The sequence below is a fragment of the Pinus tabuliformis genome, chromosome 9, assembly GCF_031772625.1.
Source record: "Pinus tabuliformis cultivar Carrire ecotype Pingquan chromosome 9, CPIR1, whole genome shotgun sequence".
Classification (NCBI taxonomy): Eukaryota; Viridiplantae; Streptophyta; class Pinopsida; order Pinales; family Pinaceae; genus Pinus; species Pinus tabuliformis.
This window is the reverse complement of record NC_142307.1, coordinates 893,977,565-893,994,363: the sequence shown is the minus strand read 5'-3', so window position 1 is coordinate 893,994,363 and position 16,799 is coordinate 893,977,565.

Genomic DNA, 16,799 nt, shown 5'->3' with positions numbered 1-16,799 from the left:
CCGTTGTTACAGAGGTCATGGGGAGATGTTATTACTTTAATTTCTTTAAAAACTATGTTGAGTAGCATTCCAAGTTGCTAATTAGATTCAAAAGTGGTTTATGATGTAAAACATTTGTGTAATATCTTATTAATTTAATTTCTTTAAAAACTATGTTGAGTAGCCTTCTAAGTTGCTAAGCAAATTCACAAGTGGTTGATGATATAAAACCTACTTTCAAATGAAGAGAAACCCATCCCAAAGATACTTGTTCAAATCCTCAATGTAGCTTGTGTCAAACTCTTATACTTGTTTCCATCTTCCAAGTGGCTATTTGATTATTTAATTCCAAACAAAAGTATCTTATGAACTGCAATGTCCATCTTCACAAAAGCACATACAGTAAATCATAGCTATAGGTTATGATATCTTTACTGTGTGCATATGGATGCCTAAGTATTTTCAATTGAAAAGCAAATCTACATACTAATTCTCCATGGCTTAACAAAGATGTTTCTTCAAATGTGTCTAGCTTAGGGAAACCTAGTATTTGAAAACTACTTAACTAAAATGTTTCCTTCGCCTCTGGTGAAACTGTCATTGAAATTTTATGTTCAATATTGGAAAACTAAGAGGCATTGCTTGGTTATTTAAACCACAAGGAGAACTGACAGATATGGTGGAAATGCGGATCAAAGTGGAAGAATGATACACTGCCTTGCAAATGCTTTCAGCTTTAACTACTTGTGTGCTGATTAATTCTTTAAAGTTTCTTTAGTTTTTCAGCTGAGAGTTCATGTTTGCTCTGTTTTACCAATTTTTTTAGCTTTGGGCTTTTGAAAAGTTGCACCTCAGGATCTATGTTTGCTCATTACCAATCCATTAGCTTTGTTACTGATTTCTGTAAGGAGATGCTAACTTTTGTCACCTGTTACAACCGAGATCTACCTCTAAGCCACAGGCCAAAGTGGCCCATCATTTTCTTTTCTACGTTAAATTAAGCTGGGGTTTTGATGATTGTAATAACTTTTGTCTCTCTTCTATGGGACATTTTGTGCAGGAGTTCAAATCGTGTATATAAATAGAAAGATGTAGAAAGTGACAGTCACGGGATATGTGAAGCCGAACAAGGTACTGAAGAAAGTGAAATGCACTGGGAAGCGTGCAGAACTATGGCCATTCGTGCCATACAGCTCGGTTACCCAACCTTTCTCTACTCAGAATTATGACAAGAAAGCCCCTGCTGGGTTTGTGAGGAAAGAGAGCTTCAACACCGGTTCTGTCTCCAATAGCCAAGATGATCAGTACGCTACTAACATGTTTAGTGAAGAATTTATGCTATTCTCTTGTAATCTATAGGCCCCCAAAGCTCCTCATAGATGAGAATATTTGCAGGATGTTAATATTGTTGTAAGTTTGAAGTAGATGTGGAATGACTAACTTTTCTGCTTCTTCTCATCTTCAACAACAAGAGTTTCTGTGGTGAATGAAGGGCTTACATCCTGTAAGTTGAATCCATGTCCTACCTTGTGAAGCAACGCTCCACTGTGATAGCGACCTTTGTAATGTTTCTGGTAAATCCTTTACAATGCTATTTCATTCAGTAATATGATGGGATTCACTCTACAGAGTCCATGTCATGCCTTGTGAATCAGCTCTCCATTTATGTTTATTTTCTCTGTAATGACCCTAGTAAATCCCATAGAATGAGATTTCATTCTGTAATATGATGGGATTTCACTCTACAAGATTGGTTTCAGTTTTACTTGTATTGTGGTATATGAAATTTCTCAGTTCTACTTGTAATAGTATGGGATTTCCATCTGCAATATTAGCTACTAAATTTTACTTGTATGGAAATATTACTACTTTCTTTGTTCAATATTTTATTTTAATTTTATTCATTTCAGTCTATTATATTATATTTTATTATAATTTTGTTCATTTCAGTCTATGATATTTTATGATATTTTATTCAATTCTATCACATTGTTTTTCAAAATTATAAAAGTAAAGGTAGCTTCCTGTTTTTTGAAGTTAGAAATTATAAAAGCAAGGAAGCTTCCCTTTTCCGTCATTAAAGGTATCTTTTGATGCAGAATAAATATACCATTTTTAATTATTTTAAATTCAAAAATATTATTTAAATGCTCGATTATCACCAAGATTCTTTACTTTAAACTTTTATATGGCCACAAGTGTCATCGAGCTCATGGATCGACATTAATAAAGTGGATACAGTTAAGACAGGTATATGGTATATGATTTCATATTGATAAAGTATTTCCAGTTATGATAAAGTAAATTTAATTGGAACAACTTTTACTTTGGGATTTTATATTTTTTAATCCTTTATCACATAAGATCATAATTATAATTATTAAAAATTAATTCAATTTCAACCTTTACTTTCTCACCCACCAGATACGTCCAAAATGATTATATATTTTCAATCTCAACCTCTCCTTAGCAACTTTTTGGATATGTCCAAAACTGTTCATCAACTTTTTGCATAGGTCAAGAAAGGTTTGAGATGATCAAATCAATTTCAACTTTCTTTCAATGTTATGCTTATTTTTAAAATGCCTTTACTATTAAGATGTCCAATTGTCAATTTGCAGATTGGGTTGTTTTGGTCATTCCTATGACTCTTTATATTTTATCATTTCAATTATATTATTATTAATTATATTATTATTATTATTATTATTATTATTATTATTATTAATTTTTAAGTAAAAATAGTTAAAAAAATTAATTATACATCACAAATTTAATTGTATTTTATTAAACAAAAAAGGTTTGACATGATCAAATCAATTTCAACTTTCTTTCAAAGTCATGCTTATTTTTAAAATGCCTTTACTATTAAGATGTCCAATTGTCAATTTGCAGATTGGGTTGTTTTGGTCGTTCCTATGAATCTTTATATTTTATCATTTCAATTATATTATTATTGATTATTATTTTAATTATATTATTATTATTATTAATTTTCAAATAAAAATAGTTAAAAAATTAATTATACATCACAAATTTAATTGTATTTTATTAAACATCACATATGAATACAATAAGTATTGGTTTAAGAATATTATATTTTGACTTTCTAATCGCACTATACAATTATGGCTTTCAATGTAGTATCATTCTATATATGTATATTATTCTTTATAAAATATAATAATAATATCATGGTTTGTAATGGAATTAACTTTTTAATAGCAATATATGAACATGTTTTCTAATATTATGTTTTGACTTTCTAAATGAAATATACAATTATGGTTTTCAATGAAATATATTGGTACTCGATAGTCATGGTGGTTATTGCTTTGGTCACTAGCAAGCTTTATATATACTTGGCCATCTATAGAGGTTTCTTGATTTAGGGTAATTAATTTAACCTCTTGATTTTGGGTAATTAACTTACTCTAAAATGAAATAAGACATTCAATGTGTTCTTTGTTATATAGATATAAACAAAATATCTAAAGAAAAGTAATTGCACAATGATCCAGTCCAAGAAAACAATGTTTTTGACAAACCAATTAACTCTTCTATAAAAATTCAACAATTCCAATTTAATAATCCTATCGGCCTCTCTTTGTACCTTTTGGTACCATTGCTAGTTTACTTGTTTAGACTTTTCGGTTGAAAAATGGTAAAATATAATTTTATATTTTTATTTATTTATTTAAAGTTTAATATCCAAAATTTTATGATATTTGAAAATAATTTTACTTATTTATAATTTTGGTGTATTTCTAATGGGGTGTTTTTTTTGTTTGTTTACATTAAATTTGAATAATATGAGTTTTATTACATTGCAATGTTTCATTTTTGCGAAGGCTTCTTATTTCAACTTAAGGTGGATGAGGATCTATTGATTTTTTTTTTTTAATTGAGGGCATAGATTGAGAGAATATGCTCAGCATAAGTTTCTTAGGTTGCGTTGACTTTTAATAAATTTAAAAAAATATATTTGTGTCACATTTCCTCGACCACCAATCTTTTAGGGATTTGAGATTATTCCAATTCTAATAAGTTCCTCATTATTATTTATAACATTCATTACGTCGTAAGTCGTTTCCCTCTGAAATGAACTTCCCTAAAATCCACGTGTCATCCCTGTGTGCCGTTAGATTATGTGTTAGACGATTAGAAGATTGTTAATTGTTCGATCAAGGGAAGGTAGTTGAGTGGTTGCAATTGTTCACGATTTTTGAAATAGTTGCAAACCCTCGCCTAAATGCTACTAGATCGGAGCCTGATCGGATCCTGAAAGATTTTCCTGGGGTACCCTTTTCATCTTCTCTGCTCTTGCTTCCCGTGCTGCCCTGACAGACCTCTGAAGCGGGCTCCATCCATCAAACCTCTGGGGCAAATTTCATCCATGGATTTCCTGAATGTAGAAATGAGATCCAGATCAAATAAGGTCAGAGATGAATCATCTGACGATGACTGCTGCGTCCAAATGGTTTTTGTGATTGGATCTACAGGAGTAGAGGGTGAATCCGCCCTAGAGGAAGAAAATTCGTTGAGAAATCCATTGCTATTGTCGAAATTTTTCTTCATATTCGTGTTGCGTGTTTTTGAAGATGCCTCTGAATTTTCGTCCGCAATTTTTACGCTGGGGTAACCTTGTGCCTTTGATTGGACCCATTCCACAATTTGGAGCTCTTTTGCATCAGAAAAATGATGCTTTTGCTGGTAATCCAAGTCTTTGTGGTCACCCACTGACAAATTTATGTTCAATTCCTTCAACACTCTCGGATCCTCCAAAAATCAGCTCACCTTCAGCAATTGCAGCCATGCCTGTTATCAACAAGGGAAAAGGTCTAAGTATAGGCACCATAGCTGCCATTGTAGTTGGCGATTTTGCAGGGATAAGCCTCCTTTACGCAGTTTTTATGTACCGTTACTGGGGAACAAGAAGAAAGAAGGAGTCAAAGGATGGGCCTAATACCATGAATATTCAGTTGGACGACAATGGAGACTGTTCTTCCAGTTCGGGTAGAGTTGGATGGCTCTGCCTTAAAAAAGTTGATAAGAGCTTAGATGGAAGTGTCTCGGACAATGGAGATCAACATCAAGGAGCTTTTGTGAAATTAAATGGAGATCTTGACATGGAATAGATAAGCTACTCAGAGCCTCTGCATATATATTGGGTGCCAGTGGTTATAATATATTGTATAAGGCAGTTCTGGAAGATGGGCTGACTTTTGCAGAAAGGCGACTTTTGTTTTGATCCTTTTTACAACAAAGGTCATGTATGTGTTAATCTAACCTGCACTTCCCTCAATCTTGGGAGATATTAATGTGTGCACTCTCACTTCATGAATATCAACTCTAGTAATTAAATTACATCCATATCCTTGAGATCTTGTGTTATCCATGTTGATGTAATTAGATGTAGCCTTAAACCTATTTATTTAAGGAGAAGCACCATTAGGAAATTTTAGGAAGCTTCTCTCAAGAGTAGTAAGTTCCCACAAATTCTTTTTTATATTATTTTCGAATAAGAATTGATGTTTATCTTATTTTTTTATTTAGTGACCTTATTTTCTTTAGCACATCTCTAAACATACTTAACTACTCTCTAAAATATCTTAATATATTGTTAACAGGAAATCTATATAGGATTCTTATAAAAGCTGTTACTACACTTTTCCATAGCTACCTTATCCTGTTCATTAGCAAGCATCTCTTTTGTAACATTGAGTCATTTGTGGACATTAAAATCATTTTCCTCTGTCTTTCTTTCTTTGATATTAAGTTTTTTCTACTGATTGGAGATCATATTATATGATGCATGATTAACAAATGCTTCTAATTTGTACGAAAAATACATTGGAGATATAAAAGACTTAAGACACATGATAAATGAAGAGTTTGGTTTTATTTATCTAGATCACAATATCACGCATATGAAAATTATTTCACCATTTGAAAAACTTATTATTTATTTATCCACTCACTATATGAGTTCCATTGGGAATGTAGAGCCTTACAACAATAACATATTAGTGCAATTTTCAAAATTTCATATAATCTACTAATTATCAGCACTAAACTCTTTATAAATGAAGTTGAAACACTAAAAAATGGTGCTTGCCTTTTAATTTAAAAGAGAATTATCATGGTAAATTGGTATAAGAATATTAGTAGAAAAAATCACCTAGTCATAAGCCTAAATATTGGCAAAGGCTAATTCTTCATGTGGCATAATCAATTAACCATGTGATCTTGCTACATGATGCAAAAAAATGACCCATGGATCCTAATACTTTTTAGGGTTCTTTTTCAATTCAATAGGCTTTTCTTCTTCTTCTTCCTGAGATGGTAAAGATAATGACTCAAGAATGACTCTAAGCTTACTAGATAACCAAATTCTCAGCATACCTTGCAATTTCCACACTAGCCACTTACGGATTTTCAATCAATGTTTAGATAATAAATAATGGATGGGCATAAAAAAAACATAAACATTAACACCAAAAATAATAATAATCACATGAACCTACTGAGAAAGTGGGAACACATAAGATATCATCTTCACATTGGATAGTTTGGAGAAAGGCAATCTTGAGTACCATGATCAAATAAAGAAACACAGAAACACATAAGATATCATCTTCACATTGGATACTTTGAAGAAAGGAAATCTTGAGTACCACGATCAAACAAAGAAACACCAAACTACGAGAGAAGTGAATGTTAATTTTTAAAATTTTGATATAAAGATTGGTTTTCAAGAGAGATTGCAATTAACAATGTACAAATTACTGAATAAATAATTACCAATTAAACTTTTAAGTCACGTTTTAAAGGTGAAATTAAGTTGAGCTTTCATCTTGTCATTCAATTGATGGACACTGAATATTAAATATAACATAAATATATAGGAGTAGCATGTGAGTGTCAGTTTTAGAAAGAAGATTATTTTTATTATTAATAAAAATATAGATAGTCAGTTTCATTTTAAAGGGTTATAAATATGAGTTATAAATACAAGACTTAAAAGGTTGTAAATATTTAAAGCGTTGTAAATATGAGTTATTAATTGTTTTTACTCAAAACCTGATAAATAGCAATTTAGCAATTTCTTTTTAATTGAGTGACTCAAATTCATGTTTCTTTAGGTTGAAGGTAAACCCGCTAAAGTGGAAAAAACTATGATGCCAATAATTAGCGGGATTGTCATCATGGGGTGATAAGAAATTTAATATTCCAAGAAGAGGAGGTAGTAGTAGATTCTAAATAAATTAGAAATCCAACAACATAAATGTTTTCAATGAATTTCGAGAGAGCCACCTTGTTGAATAATGCACACACTACATGGATGATGGATTTCCGCACTTTACGCCTTACGGCATTTTCTTTGCAACATCTGGTGCAAATGCTAGTTAAAGATTACTTCAATATTATTATTCATTACCTATATTATTTTATTATTAGTTTAATGTTTTTTTTTTTTTTCCCGAAGAAGATAATTCGTAATTTTCATTAATAAGAAAATTACATGTTGTAGATGCTGAACGCATATGCTGTAGTGTGGGTAACCCACTTACAAAACAATACCTCAAGAGAAGTATGCAGAAGAGCCCTCAAACAGGGCAGCAAGAAGAAAGGATATGTAAACCCCAATAGGAGGATACCCCTACCCATCTCAAGCTAAAATAACAGAAAAAAAACAATAGCTCCTGAGGAATGTGCAGAAAGTTCGAAATGGCCGCCAAGACAAGGAGGAGAGGCACGAAATGGTAGGGAGCAGCCAAGGTAGCCACACCCCCCCACCCCCTCAAACTCTCCTCCTGAAACCGAAGAAGCCAGAGGAAGAAACCACCCATATATCCAAAGAAGCCAGAAGAAACCAACCAGAAACAACCATTGACGAGACGGCACGAATCGGTGCAGAGACAGACTCCACACCTCAGATCCCTCAATGCTCCCAATAACTGTAGAGGTAAGCCAGCAAAAGGCCAAAAAAAATCTCCAACGCCTCAGCAAGGGAACCCATCAGGGCCCAACCAGAGCAGAGGCGATTCGGATCCAGGGGCAGAGGCGGCTAGGGCAGCCACCTCGCCCCCACGAAGAGAATGAAGAGGCCCAACAATGCCCCCGCCCCCGCACCGCGGCTCAGCAAAAACTTGGAGAGACCGCCAAAACAGAGTGTCTGAAGATGAGCCGAAGTCCGCCGGAAACCAGAAGAATATGGACACACTCCGCCGCCTCCCAACTCAGTGCACAAAGCAAATCCGGAACTCTGCCTATGAAACCCAGAGACTAAGCAGAGCAGGCCACCAACCCGGGATCGACAGACGGAGATGATGTATCAGAGTCACGCTGAGGAAAGAAAGAAAAGCACGTCGCAAGGGAAGAGATCCGCAGGGGAGAGGGGAGCGGAGGCCGAAGTCGAATCCTCGCCACAGGCTACTAGAACCACTGAACTTCAAACCCCACCAGACGCAGTGAGCCCCGGCACAGATATATCAAAGTAAACTTTGCCGCACGACGATGAGTCAAAGCACCAAGCGATGGCGGTAGAAGGGCGGCCGGAAACCACACCACAAGTAAGCCCTGCCGCCGCAGGCGCAATAGCAGCAACCAGGGTTGAAAAGAAACCCTAGCTCTCACCCCGTTTTGCATGTATTCCTTGATTGTGCTCCATTATTAGTTTAATGTTATTTAATATTGCATAATAAATATTTAATATTTTCTCCTAACTTTGATATCACTTTAATTTAATTATGCTTATTATAATTTTATGTAATATAACAAAACTCTGATCTTTTCGTTCATTTTGACCAACTCATCATTATCAAATTTAATCTTTCATTTCATTCTTTTAGATTTTCTTCATTTATGGTTTATTAGACTTAATTAATTTATTCGTATTCATTTTATTTATTCATTACAATTATTTAATTATTATTAGTATATATTAAACTGCCCCTTAATTTTTTATTAATTATTATCAATGTTTTTGTTTTTCTCTAGTTCTTTATTGACCATAATTGTTCAAACCCCTTGTTTATTTCAATTTCAATTATATATTTGAATTTTAAATCATTATAATTATTAAATTATTAGTGTTCACTCTCTAAAGTTCTATTCTCACTATAATTGTAGTTTGCAATCTTTGTATTTTCATTCTTAGCTTTATTTCCTTGAAGATGGGTGAAGAGTCTATCTGAAATAAACCTCAATGAGAACACACACATTAAGTGTCTTCCCAAAATAAACCTTAACAAGAGCACACTTTATTCCAAAAAAATTCAACAAAAAATTATTAAATTCTTAAGAAAACAATAATGTAATATGATTTGAATCCAAATATTTATAATTTTATTTGAAACACTTTTTAAAAATTATTTTAAAAATTGTCATATATTTTATTGATTTTTTTATTTATTTAAATGTGTTTTTTATAATGGAAAAACACCATCTTTAAATTGCTTTAAAAACCATAATATATGGAATTATGATTATCAATTTAGTAACTATTTTTCTAAACGTTATTCTCAAATTTTTAGATGGTTAAAGGCTTTTTTTTTTTTATTATTTCAGAAATTTATAATTTATCTTATATATTTAAATTTTAATAATAATTTTTTTTATTATTTATATTATAACAAAAAAAATTACACATAGATATAACCTCGAAAAAAACATAATATCAAGATATATAATCTAAATGTTTATAGTTCAAATAGAGTTCATTGTAGGAAAATTCAATCTACTTCATAGGAAACCAGATAATTTTACCCATCTAAAATATAAGAAAACTATCCAAAATACAAATGCCTTCATTAAAACATTCATATCTACTACCATACTACATAACAAAAAGTTGTTAACCAACATCAAAAACATCCAGGAATCAAAGGAACTAACGGGTGTAGGATATTTAGCTGTATATCTCACTGAAGTTTTACATAACAACACAACAATATATATTTATATATTAAATTTTATATATAATATAATATATAAATATAAATAATCAATAATTAATTCAAAAAAAGACATCTTTATTAATGAAAATACATCTCTAATATATATACACACATGGGCTCTCAATTTTAGTTAGACATCAATAAATATCTCATATACATTATATTAATTTAATAATTTTTACTTAATCATAAAAACGAACTGAAGGTTTAGAATTTTTCAGATGTACAATTATCGATCATAAGACAATAATTACCAAGCTTTAAAAACAAGAAAGAATTCAACATGGTATCAAAGTGTTGGTAAAGAGCCCATGATATTTTCCAAACAACTTCATAAAACAATTTGTTACCAATCCATGAAATCTATTTTACTGGATCAAGAAAACGTCATGTACCTTTTCATTTTCTTCCTCTTTTATTTGACTATTTGTAGTGTATAAGACCATGGTTTTGGTAAAGAATTGGCCCATTGTATTTTATACCATATAAAAAAAACCAAAGGCCTTCTTAAAGTGAAGTACATATTAAGACACACAGTTTTCCATAGTTGAAAATAAGTTAATTTAATTTTTCATTTACAAAATGGTGTCCAATCTCATAGTAGAAGTAGGCTAGATGGAGAAAAAAATTTAAGATAATGGAAGCATAGAATACTTTTCATTTTACAAGAGAATGAGCTCTTGGATTGTGTCAAGAAAGACCTCCCAAAACTAGAAAAGGAAGAGAGGCCAAGACAAATCATAACAAGAATGTGATCAAGGCCAAGAGGATCTTGTCAAATTCAATAAAAGACCACTTATTTCCTTATGTAATAGAATTGAATATTGTAATATTCCTACTCCACAAATTTAGTGATAAACAAGAAAATAAGAATGTACACACACAAAAATTCAAACATATAAGCGAACACCCAAAATACCGCAAAAAAAAACACCCAGTTGAGCCATTTTATTAAATATAATTGAAGTCCAATGGGGCCTTGTTATGATTGAACTTGGGCTTGCGATAAATGCAATCTAGAAAAGACCTAGGTCAAAAAGTGTAATGCCGACATGCTAGATGTGTAGCTTCAACTATGCCCTGTGTGACTCTAAAGAAACTGCCCCATATACTGCAAATATTTGTTGTTTGACCCACCATTGGTGCTCAACAAATTCTGGGAGATTAACCACAGACTCCTCTCAAATAACCCACCAAATCTCAAAAAGGGTTTGTCCTAGTTATGAACCCAAAAATTGACCCCAATTTCTCCTCCTCCACCAATGACTAGGAACTTTCATCCCACTTGAAGGAATCATTGTTTTGCCCTCCAAAAATGGTGCCAAATTCTAGAAAAAATTACCATTGGAGGTCTCCACAAAATGCAACTCCAATCATCCCCCAAATACTCGATCCCTGAACTCCCACATGTGGCTCAATGAAAGACTCTACGCAGGCCCACGTAGTCACTAGAAAATGGTCCTGAGGATACAACAAGACCCTTCTAGAAATATGCCCAATCAGCCCTCAAAACGTCAGAAAATTTGGGTTCTACTACTTTCTCCATAGTCAAGAAAAACGATTGCCCCACAACAGTCTCACTCAGGAAGTACGTCCTCCCTTTCTGCGCTTAGACTGCTGAGAAAGACCCATGAATCTACCTATATAATCTTCGTAATAGCTCTGTAACATGAAGTAGAACACTTCCTAGGGATGGCACTCAAATTCCATCAAAGGTAGCATGATATTTCTACTTGTAGATCTCAGGTGTTGAACAAGACTCTATTGACTTAGGTAAGCAGCTTCAACAAATAATGATTTGGTTGTCAAATCAGCAAAAGGTACCCAAAAATGAGGTCCTCTACCTCCATTTATCTTGTTTCCCCCTTTATTCCTCCATGTGGCACTTACATGCAAATATTGGATCCCTCTCATCTCATGTTAGATCTGCATTTAAGATGGATCTATGCTAGTGTAAACCATAAAATGAAAGGTTCAAATCCCCCTAAATTAAGTCTAAAAAGGATAAATACAATAATGTATCACATAGAAAGCAATAGTTCAATTGGTAATAGCTATGTTATGGTGTATTTTGTAAACTAGTTGACAATATGATGTTGGGAAATGTTTCTGGAGCACTATTTCTCTCATTGAGGTGTGAGGGCAAACACTTCACTCATTTCAAGACAGAAAGATAAGAATGAATATATAAACAGTGCAAGACCAATATGAGATTAAGATTATAGTGATGATATAATAATTACAGTTATTTAAAATTCAAACAATTGCAATTATGATTATTGAATTTGAATTAAATTAATAAGGGACTTTGATTAAATAATGGCCTTTAGAAAATTAGAGAAGAAATATTTTTTTTATAATAACAAATACTTATAATTTAGGGAGGGGGAGTTTAATTTAGACTAAGAATATTCAAATAAATAAAATGACTAAGAATAAATTAATTAAGTTAAATAAATAATAAATGAATAAAATTAAAAAAAAAACAAATTAAAATATAATAATAATAGTCTTCTTGGGGTATCTCAATTAGCAATGGGCATGGAAATGAAGTCTCACTGAACCAAAAGTCTTGGGTTCAAATCTTGTGTTATCCCCCAATCGGGGTGAGAAGTTGGACATGATGAAGATCTAGTCCTGCCAAGCTTTAAAATAATAATAAATAATAATAATAATAATAATAATAATAATAATAGGTTTCATCAAAATGAAAGAGAAAAGAGGCATACGTATAATTAAAATGATATATAAGGTATGATAAAAACATCAAATATTTATTACAAAATAATGAATATTATTAAATTAATACTAAAATAATTGAAACCTCAAAATGATTTTAATACAAAAGAAAGGTTAGGGGAGTAGAACAATTAATTATGAATCGAGGTTTTACTTAGTTGATCATGAGTAGACCCTCTTCACCTTCTACCTAATCTCCTTTTCCCTTAGCTCCCACCTTTCTTTATTTATTATTAATTTAATTTATTCCTAATTTGTTCTAAGTTCCCTCTTAATATATTCTAATCTTTAATAAAATTCTCTTTACTTCATTTTTCAAAGCTTTAATTCTAAATTTATTTTAATATAATTTAATTTACCTTGATTTTTCTAAATCCAACCCATGTTATTTTATGCCTTATTAATCCAATTCATTTTATTCCACATTCTTTTAATCTCATTCTTATTCAACTATTTCTTTCTTATCCCACTGAATTGAATATTTAACCATCCCTCTCTTAAATTATTTCATAATTCAATATTATTATTCATTAACTCTGTTATTTTATTATTATTTAATATTGTATAATAAATATTTAATATTTTCTCGTAACTTTTATATCATTTTAATTATGTTTATTATAATTCTATATAATCTAAAAACACCCCTGCTTTTTCCTTCATTTTGACTAACTCATTATTATTAAAGTTAATCTTTCATTTTGTGCTTTTTAATTTTCTTCATTGATTGTTTATTTGACTTAATTAATTTACTCTTACTCGTTGCATTTAAATCATTTTAATTATTAAATTATTAGTGTTCACTCTTTAAAGTTCTATTTTCTCTCTCTCTCTCATCTTCGTTTTGCACTCTTTGTATTTTCATTCTTAGCCTTTTACCCTTGTAAATGGGCGAAGTGTGTGTCTGAATTAAACCTCAATGAGAGTCTTGGATATGGGTGATTAAAGTTGCTTGTACAGCGCAACAAATCTGGGTTGGAAAATGGCGCGACCACATGGCCACCCACTCTTCCACCCAGAAGCTCAACGCCGAAATTAATGGTGTTTTAACGCTTTGTACGAACCAAGGAAACCTCACTCTGATCCATAAGATAGCGATTTTGGACTGCCTTCCCCCTGTTCCGCCTCTTATGAACTACAACTCCCTCCCTGTTGCTGGCGAGCCAAGCTCGTGCACGATAACGGTGAGACATTTCCATATTCTTTGCTGTATTGAAATGGTATAAGGTGCCCACTTCTCGCATAATCTACTTTACTACTTTCGCACTACTTCTTTGGCCCTGAATCCTGCTTCGGAACCTCAGATTCCCTATTCTCCTGCTCCCACAGGCCATTCCATCCCTCATTCTACCCCTCCTAGTCTTCATCGACCCAATTTCAACCAAGCGACTATGCCTCATCTGCGTCATAGGATGCACTGTAGAAGAGGCTGCAATAGAGGAAGAGCAATTTGCCCCCCTCGTTGCCCCTCTCTGACTCTACCCATTCGGAATCATCCTCCTGCTCGACGGCGGCTCATCTGATGGGTCGTTATCCCACCACCCGTAGCAATAGGGGGCATGCATAGATAGCCGACTATAGGCGTGTTGAAGATGCTCCACGATCGCCTGCTACCTCTGTCCCGACGCAACATCCCAACCACTCTACCGAGTTCCAGTTTCTTTGCACGTTGGAATGCCCTTGCAAATTGCAACCGTTTCAGTCGCTTTCAGATAGGAGCCTCAATGCTCTGATGTCCTAGTTCGTAACACTCAGGAGTGGACCAACACTAGTAGAAGGAAAGCTCCTAGTAGTAGCTCTGGGACATGCAGAACCCATGGTGAAGCTCTGGACCGAACAAGCGCAACTCAGGGACACAATATTCCAGGTGGCTACACGAATATGGAAGCAACAACGAGTGCTCAATAGCACGAGGAAGATGACATGGAGGCATACAGGTGTCTGATTATGGAAGAACCTCTGCCACCTAATGACACCTAGCTGCCACATATTATTTCAGGTTTTGAGCTCCCGGTCACCAAACTTAGGGGAATTTTTTTGTTGTTTCTTTTTGTACCTGTTGTCAATTTTGATGTTTTGTTCGACAAAATATTCCAATAAGGTTTTACAAGCTGGTTCCCCTGCATGGGTAGCACACTCCTCTAGTTTTGGACTGGTTTCCCTCATGGGGGCAGTCGTTTTCAATTATTGTTTGTTAAACATGGCATAATCTGAGACAGGCTTTGCAAAGGTCGGTGCCTCCATGTATTATTTTTTGTTACATTAATAGAATTAGCCATATTTAGAAAAATAAATAAAAAATAATAAACCTCAATAAGAACACACGTTGCTCCAAAAAAGATTCAACAAAAAATTATTAAATTCTTAAGAAAACAATATTGTAATATAATTTAAATCCAAATATTTATAATTTGATTTCAAACACTTTTTAAAAAATATTTTAAAAATTGAGATATATTTTATGCATTGTTTAATCCAAATGTATTTTTTTATAAAGGAAAAGCAACATTTTTAAATTACTTTGAAAACCACACTATACATAATTGTTATTATCAATTTAGTAACTATTTTTTAAAACTTTATTCTAAAATATTTATACGGTTAATTATTTTTTTTAATTGTTCCAAAAAGTTAAAACTTATTTTATATATTTAAATTTTAATAATAAATAATTATTTTTAAAGGATTATATTATAATAATAAATAATTATACACACCTAAATATAACCTCGAAAAAGACATAATATCAATATAGAGTCTAAATGTCCATAGTTCAAAGAGGATTCATTGTAGGCAATTTCAATATACCTCATGAGAAACCAGATAATTTTAACCACCTACAATATAAGAAAAATATCCAAAATACATATGCCTTCATCAAAAAAATCATATCTACTACCATACTACATAACAAAAAGTTGTCGACCAATCATAAACATCCATGAATAAGAGAAAGTAACAAGTGTACTATATTTCGCTCTAGATCCCGTTGAAGTTTTATATGGCAGCGGAATGTATTCCCTTCCAAACAAGAATGTGTAATATATATTATATTATGTATAAAAAGATATATTTATATATTTAATTTTATATATAATATAATATATAAATATAAGTAATCAATAAAAAATATATGTCTATTAATGAAAAGGCGTCTCAAATATATCTATATATATATATATGTGTGTGTGTGTGTGTGTGTGTATGTATATATATATATATATATATCCGGGTCCTCAATTTTAATTGGGAATCAATAAATATCTCATATACATTACATTAATCTAATAAGATGAAACTATAATGTATCAGGCAGATATCCAAGGTGTGATGGCGGTTGTTCGTGAGTTTAGGGTTTTAGAAGGTTCGTTCAGTGCCGCCGCGGCCCCCAAAGATCTGCTTTATTCTGGAACGGCTTGGTGCCTGACCGCTGGATTCTCAGAGCTCGATGCTACCCTCTGGTTTTGGCCCGGATCCTTTACTGGAAAGGAGTTTCATGATTTGAACCAAAGCGAACAGAGACCGGAGGTTATTCCCCCCATCTTGGCACAGGTCGTTTTTCTTAGGGCGGCTCTGGACACCTTTCCTCATTGTCCTTGGTTTTTTGTTGCAAATCGATTGGTCCTTACCCAGTATCGGGTTGATGTACCCTCCTCCGCGGGTGTCTTGCCCAGGCTAGGAAGCTCTGTCTGCGTCTATAGGAAAAAGAGGCGGTTTCCTGTTCCTCTGCCCCCTTTCGGTATGTCGCGGGTCCGATCTGCCGCTCTATGGCTGTCTTTAAATGGCTTGGTTGAAGACCAAGTATGGGGCAGGAGCTTGGACCTGGATTCCCTGTGGTTTGAGGCTCCTCTGTTCCCTGTAGCGCAGATTTGGGCAGTTACCATCTCGGCAGCGGAAAAATTAAATCTCTGGACTCCCCTTTCCAAGTTCCCTTTTAATCGAGAGATCCATGTCTCCCTGTCTCTTGCAGGTTCTCCAGATACTTTAAATGAATGCCGGAGAATCGACCATGACAAGCTTGTTCCCCTTCTTGTGCTGGAGAATCAACTAGCAGAAGGAGCCAGGCAAAAAACAAAATTAGCAATAAAGGATTCCGGTCTTGAAGAGATTCAAATTTTC